The sequence below is a fragment of the Hevea brasiliensis genome, chromosome 11 (assembly GCF_030052815.1).
Source record: "Hevea brasiliensis isolate MT/VB/25A 57/8 chromosome 11, ASM3005281v1, whole genome shotgun sequence".
In the NCBI taxonomy this organism is placed as follows: domain Eukaryota; kingdom Viridiplantae; phylum Streptophyta; class Magnoliopsida; order Malpighiales; family Euphorbiaceae; genus Hevea; species Hevea brasiliensis.
Genome location: NC_079503.1, coordinates 69,016,304 through 69,023,541, shown reverse-complemented (window position 1 = coordinate 69,023,541; position 7,238 = coordinate 69,016,304). Strand labels below are relative to the sequence as shown.

The window sequence follows — 7,238 nt, the reverse complement described above, 5'->3', positions numbered from 1 at the left end:
TGCGTGAGAAAACAAATCCATCGCGCTAAGCATTGCTACTTAGTGGTGCGATAATATGACAAAGAAAATAATATACAAATAAAGAAAGAAATGGATTATACTTTGGATACTCTAGAATTTAATCTAATTTAATATAATACTTCTAGTATCAACTATCTTTCATTCTAATTTATTCCTCTTAAGAAGCAATTTATTCCTAAAGTCACAGTAGTAATATACTTATATCTCTTTTGCAAATCTTTTTATCATTTCATTCAATACTTTCTAGGTTATCGCAGATTATTTCATAATAATTAAATTTTAATATCGTTCCAATTCATTTCAATTCTTTATACTAAATAACTCATCTAATTTATTTTAAATATTCTTACTCTTTTATTTAATTGCTAATATTTTCAATTGCTATTATTCTTAACTCATTTCAATAAATTTTACTGCCCAAGTAACCTATGACAGGTTGACTAAACTGGATAACGGGTCGTTGGCACTAGACACCGTGGTGCCTCGGGCCATCATACCATGGGATGTAAAACGTCAACCACGTATGCAATTAGTATGGCTAAAAAGCCATGATAACATATCAGTATGGCTAAAAGCCATGACAACAAGTAATCAGGCATAAAAGCCATGAGTGAGAGCATAAAGCCATGAATACAGGCATAAAGCCTTATGCAGTACTGCTAAAACAATACCCTATAGGCATGCCAATCTATCCAATCTGACACATGTGTCTAGGCAATACATGGGCACATAGTACCATTAAATGTTGGTATATTGTGTAACACCCTCACTTTACGTAGTCCGTACATTCGACTACTCCAGTGACCTAATGTCGGTCTGGACAAGTCAGGATGTTTGGAACTACACTTCAGTGATAATAAACAGGCATAAAATGATGAAATAAATAAAAATAAAATACAAGAAAAATTAAGGAAAAATAAAAGAGAGGAAATGAAACTAGGTTAAATGAGCTGACACCCTAGCGATAGGTGACCACACCGGGAAGTTGCGGCAAGTACCGTTGACTAGCCCTGGACCATGAGAAACCCTAGAAAATATTTTTGAGACTTAAACAAACATCTATTGTGGTATAATTAACTTAGAAAATGTCGAAGAAAATTTAATTAATTAATACAAAGAAAAACAAAAAATCAAGAAACCAACAAAAATCGGTGTTATCGAAAAATCGGGAATACAAATCGAATATGGTCATTTTGGTCAATTGACACCCCGAGTTAGCTTTTGACCTAAATGTCCATGAAAAATAAATGAAATTAAAGTTTGAAAACCCCATGAAAAATGAAAACTAGAAATGAAATGTAAATAGTGAGAAATTAGGGTGTTAATTATAATTATGGAAACTTAGATTAATTAAATGCTTAATTAGACTTAGTGCTCCACTAAGTGAAGTATAAAAAGCACATAAAGACAAGGCTGGCCACTTCACTTCTTCTTCCTCATTTCATCTTCAAATTGCCGAACCCATTTCATTCCAAAGAAACTCCATTGCCATCCCATGTGTGGAGCTTCATCCACTCAAGATCAAGCCATCCAAATATCAAGTCTTCTTCATTAAAGTTGGAGTACTCACCTTGGGCAGCATTTTGGGAGCAAAAAGGGAGAGATTTGAAGAAGTTTGACAAGTTCAATTTGAGGTACATGTCCCATTTTTCTTCCTTTCTTTGTTAAAGTTTATGTTGGTGTTGTGGTGAGTGGATTTATAGAAGGAATTGAAGGTTTTGATGAGTTATGGAGGTGCTCCGTTTTCAGCAGCCATGGTGATTAAAGGGCTTTGAATTGTTTTCACATGAATTTGATGGGAATTGATGATGTTTGAAGTAAATAAAAGTTCTAGTAGGTTAATTGTAGGTGTATGTTGAAGTTGAGTAATTGAATTGAAAATTGATTTTGAATTTGAAAATTTATGTGTAATTGCTTAAGTGGACAACTATGGAATTGTATATTTAATGAGCTATTCTTACATGTATTGTGGAGAATTAATGTTAATTAATATGATTTAAGGTGTTCGCAAGTTAACTTCTTGTGTAAGTGATGATTGAGCAAGTGAAAAATTAGTGTTGAAGCAATTATGGGAAACTTTTGCACTTTGGAGCAATTCGGTAGCCTTGAGACTTCTTGATGAATGCTTGAATTCATGAAGTTATTTGATGAATTGTGATCTTAAAGATTGCTAAATGTGTATGTAACTTAGTAGTGAATTTATATATAATGGTTAGGAGTGATTATGTGTATATATTATTAGAATTGGATTTTGTGAATTGGAAGTGTAATTGGTGTGTTGTCAATTGGTTATATACTGCCCAAATTAACTATAATGTAAAGTGAGGAATGGATTTGGTACCATACCAAATCAGAATTGATATGAGATTTATCAAGTAAAAATATATGTGATTGGTCTTGAGAGAAGTATACAAGGGTAGTAGTTAAATTGAGCTGTAAGTGTGAAATTATGGCCCCAATTGGTATGAAGCCAATTGGAGGCAAAACTAGACACAAAATAGGCCAACCTTCATGAAGAAAAGCATACCTAAATTCTGTCCGGAAAGTGACATGAAAATTGACCTAATCCGGATTGGTAACATTACAACCCAGAATTTGACCTTATGAACAGTAATTAGTCTTTTGGTCATAACTCACCCAAAACAGGTCCAAATGACCTGAAATTTATACCGTTGGAAAGTTTAGACATAGGGATACAACTTTGGTGAAGACCACCAAGCCCAGAAATGCCAGTTACCAAGTCAAAATGATCGCCAAATTTGGGTTACAAAAACTGGTCGAATTGACTTTGACCTAAAAGTGACCCAGAATTGTCAAATAAGTGCAACTTGACCAGCATTAGTAAAATGACCATAACTTGGTCCAGAAAACTCCAAATGACCTGAAATCAGTGCCAAAAATTCAATAAGACATAGACCTACAAAATTGGTAATTGGACCAAAACCCAAAAACCAAGAAAAATAGGTCAATTAGTTTGATCAAGTTGATGTATAAAATCTGAAATTGGTATAATTGACTATTAAGTCCAAAAAATTCAAATAGGCATATCTCCCACAAGAAATCTCCCAATGTAATGAGCCATACCAATCTGGAAAGCTAATAAAGTGACCTAAAACTTTGTTTTAGACAACTTCCTCAAATTATAAATGTATAAGATCAGAATTTAAGGTCAAAGCCATTGACCTAATTAAGGACCATGCCAATATAAGACCTTTGAGTTTAAGTCAATAGAGATAGATCTTCTGGACAAAAACCACCCCGATCTGGTTAGCAAACTCAGCAGAAACCCAGAAATGTGCTGTCAGATTTACTTTATAAAACTTGTGGTAAACCACATAGTGGGGTATGTTATAGAGCCATAGAAACATGTTTTAATTGTGGAGAGACTGGTCATTTTGCTAAGGATTGTATAAATCCATGCCCTTCTGGACCATTTACTACATCAGAGGGATCAGCCCATGTAACACCCCTATTTGCATAGCCTGGTATATTTCACTATTCCGGAGACCAGTGTCGATCCGGATAATTTAGGGGATTAAAACCACACTTAAGACAACTAGATAAACCCTGAACACAAATAATTAGTAATTGCCAGTTAGTTAAGTATAAATAAGAAAAATAGAACATAAGAAGTTAAATGAGCCGAGAGTCACAGCGATGGGTGACCTTCTCGGGAAGGACTACGAAGTCGATTTAAACTCAAATTTCGTACTGTAAAATGTGACATTGCGGTCCTTAGGACTATTATGAACATAGTAGAAAAGAGAAAATCACGAAAAAGAACTGTTAAGCTAGTCAAATAATTAGGTTAGAGATCCGAAAGAAATATTGAATTATTTACAAACCGGATCGAACCGGCAAGAGGCAATTTGGTCAATTGACCCCGAGAGCTGACTCCTGACCTAATTGTCAAATAAAATTAGAGAAAAGAAAATTTTGAAATCGGGAATTAAATTAAAGAACTAAAGAAAAATAAATAAAAAAAAAGAAAAAGAAAAGTTGAAAAAGTGAAAAGGTTTGTTACATCATGCATGATGCAATAAGCTTAATAATTAAATTTTTTGAAATTATCATTGGATAATTGTAAATTAAATTAGTTTAAAAACACATAAAAGAAAAGAAAAGAAAATGGATTTATGACATCATGTGCATGACATCAATTGATTTTTAATTTATTTAAATTTTTTTTCTTTTTTTGACCAAGTCAATTATGTGGAATAAAAACAAAAATTAAAAAGATTTTTTTTTAACTTCTTCTTCTTCTCCTTGCCGTGGCACTCCTTCCCTCTCCCTTTCTCTCACAAACCTCCATGGAAGCTTAATTTTAAGCTTCTTAAACCCCAAAATTTCCCATAAATTCCTCAAGATTCTTGATTAAAACTTGCTATTACCACTTGACAAGAAGATTGAAGAAGAAAGAAAAGGAGAAAATTTAGAAAAGTAAGAGGTTGGGAAGCTTCATTCAAGGTTAGTAGCTAAACATGGAATTTATAGTTTAATTATTGTATTTATAGCTTAACTAACTTAGAATTATGCTTAAAATGAAATGAAAATAATTGTTGGAGGACTAGAAGTAAATTTGGCCAGCTAGGGTTTGCTATGAATATGCTTGTGTTTTGATTGAATTCAATATGTATGAAAGCTTAAGTGAGTTGAGGAATGATGTTGGTAGGCTTTGATTTAGTGAAATGTAACAATTAGGTAGTTGGGGTTTTGGCACCTAGGGTTTGGAAGACATGAAGGAACCGAAGCGTGAAAAACACAAGTTTATACCATTGAATTCAAAAATTTTCACCTAGGGTCACATGCATCATGCAAGATTTATTTTTATCTATTTAATTTCAATGATAAACAACATATTAAAACTCTTTTAATATGTTTTTTGGATCTGTATTTGCCATTTAAGATTTTAAAATTAATCAGATTAATTTTAGAACTCTAGATTAAATCAAGAACGATTACACTAACCTCTTGATGTACTGCAGCGTGTCTGTGCCTTTGAGATTCGTCTTCAGGACACCAGATGTTGTCCCTCTAGCTTGTCGACACCAAGAACACCTATGGCAACCCTTGAACAGCTTCTAAAGCTTTTTCTATTAATTAGAAATTCAAGTTCTGCCTTTTAAGAGATTAAAGATGTAAACAGGACACTAGAAACAATTTCTAGTGTTCTTAATTCAAGAGATTGATGGCTAATCTCTTTGAATTGATGAGAGATGAAGAAGAATAGATGGAGAGCCTCAAAATGGCGTGACAAAGGAGGAGTGGCTGCTGGTTGCTTTTCTTTTTTCATAACAACACTTATATAGCTAGGTTAACACATTAAACCCTTGCCACATGTCACCCTTTGATTAGCTCTAGGTTTAAGTGACCCAATCACATTGTGCCAAGTGTCAAACCTATATTTAATCTTAATATTAATCATCTTACATGATTAAACACATTTGGCAAGCTTATGTGTAATCCCATGTATCACCATCTCATGGTGCCACGTGTCACACTGTGAAATGACCAAAATGCCCCTGTGTCTTAATTTTGAGTTCTCAACCCAAAATAATTATTTCTCTTTTTCTAATCAATTTATATCAAATATAAATTAATTAATTAATCTCTATTAATTAATTTTTCATTGATTAAATTCATATTTAAACACTTTAAATATAAATTTAACTTATACTACACATCCAATAATCTAGATTTGGTTTCAAGTCATGCTAGGGACTTTGCAATCTAATTGCAAACCAAACCTATTTAATTAATCAATTAAACTCTTTAATTAATTAATTAAATCATATTTAATTAGGTGATAACTTGTGTATGTGTGTGACTTACTAGGCTCATCACTGATTGGCAATGAGACATGATATCAACTCTTAATATCATCAGAACTCTTTCTTACCATAAATGATTTCTCTAAATCATTTTATGCACCTCATAGACCATGGTTAACACCTAGCATAGCATGCCATGGAAACCCAATTAGTAATAAGGTTTACCTTAAATGAACCTATAATCATATGTTACCATGCACTAGAATCTCTCTGTTACAAAATCCCAACTCAAGCTAGAGTCATGGTTTATGTCAAACTCCATTTGCTATGAATATTATGTTCTCTTTTAATTCCAGTTCTTGATTAAAAAGATTTTTCTCATCAGAAACTCTTTTTTGAATAAATCTATCTGTCCTGGCCAGGAACTTGAAACATCAAGAACAATTAAATGAACATAGGATTTTATCTCTATTTACTTAGAGGAACAGATTCCATCTTGATCAACACCTACCTCCATATATAACTAGTAAGAGTCAACACATGCCCATATACCCATACATAGTACAAGTATGAAAGCAGTATCAAACTCAAACCACCTATATACAAGATAACTGTGCTATCTCAGGTCTAAAGATTATATGCACTGATATGATTTATGACAATACATTAACAAGAGTAAGCTCCATGTGCTTGTCATAAGTGTCACTGGTTCGGCCTACTTATCATTTATAAATGCCTATCATGTTTGTCATATGGCATGAGACTTACCATTCTATCTTATTTATATCTCATATAAATAACTTGGTAACAAACATGAATACAATCTTTCTGGATAAGTCATGTCCTTATTATGAAGTATCCTTGATTGTGAACCTATTTATGATACTTTGTACTAGAAATACTGTCATTCATATTCTTAACAACTTAAGAATAGAATTTCTAACAAAATATCAATGGACCTTTTCTATTACACATAAATATATTATGTAAACGGAAAAGTGGAAATGCCTTTTATTAATAAAATATGTACAAGATACATACTAAATGATATACTCTAGGGCATACTACTAACAATCTCCCACTAGCACTAGAGCCATTCATTACAATATCTTAGACCTATCTTCTCAAGATGTCGGTCTAGCTGAGTCTGTGACATAGGCTTAGTGAATGGATCAGCTGGATTTTTTCAGCTGATGTTATTTTTCTGCATGGCTATATCGCCTTGCCCAACTATATCTCTGATAATGTGGTAGTGCCTTTCTATGTGTTTGGATTTTGGGTGAGACCTTAGTTCCTTAGCCTGTATGACTGCTTCATTGTTGTCACAGTGTAGTGGAATTGCTGACTCAATGGAAGGAACTACTGTAAGTTCTGTCATGAACTTCTTTATCCAAACAGCTTCCTTTGCAGCATCTGATGCGGCAATATACTCAGCCTCTGTAGTGG

General features: G+C 33.1%; 1 long non-coding RNA gene across 1 annotated transcript in view; it reads left to right on the top strand.

The window, feature by feature from the left end:
- Positions 1 to 1,489: 1,489 nt before the first annotated feature.
- LOC131170440 (uncharacterized) overlaps positions 1,490 to 7,238 on the top strand; it is a 30,682-nt gene continuing 24,933 nt past the window's right edge. Inside the window, exon 1 of the long non-coding RNA XR_009141189.1 lies at positions 1,490 to 1,655. This is a non-coding gene — a long non-coding RNA (uncharacterized LOC131170440). The remainder of the gene's footprint in view (positions 1,656 to 7,238) is intronic.